This window comes from Penaeus monodon, chromosome 23 (assembly GCF_015228065.2).
Source record: "Penaeus monodon isolate SGIC_2016 chromosome 23, NSTDA_Pmon_1, whole genome shotgun sequence".
Taxonomy (NCBI): domain Eukaryota; kingdom Metazoa; phylum Arthropoda; class Malacostraca; order Decapoda; family Penaeidae; genus Penaeus; species Penaeus monodon.
The window spans coordinates 40,397,608-40,397,913 of NC_051408.1; positions in this window are offsets into that span (position 1 = coordinate 40,397,608).

Genomic DNA, 306 nt, shown 5'->3' on the forward strand with positions numbered 1-306 from the left:
ATAATGATCAAACTTATCACTTCCCATGAAATTCTTTGGTCATTGATAGAATTTAAGGAGAAAATGTCAAATGAATAAGCGAGAGACCGTTTGGTGTGACCAGCAGGTGGTTGATCATTTTTATATCAAAAGTCTTAGATTTTGATTCATTTTTTGAATGGTTTTGGACCATTCTGATGCACGGGGATGTAGGCTTGGTTTTGGAACAGGAGTTGGCATGATTGTTCCTCACGTTTGAGTTGAGGGGATGGAGAAAACGTGGGTTATTTGAAAGAATTTTCGTCTGGATTGTCAATGAAAATGAAA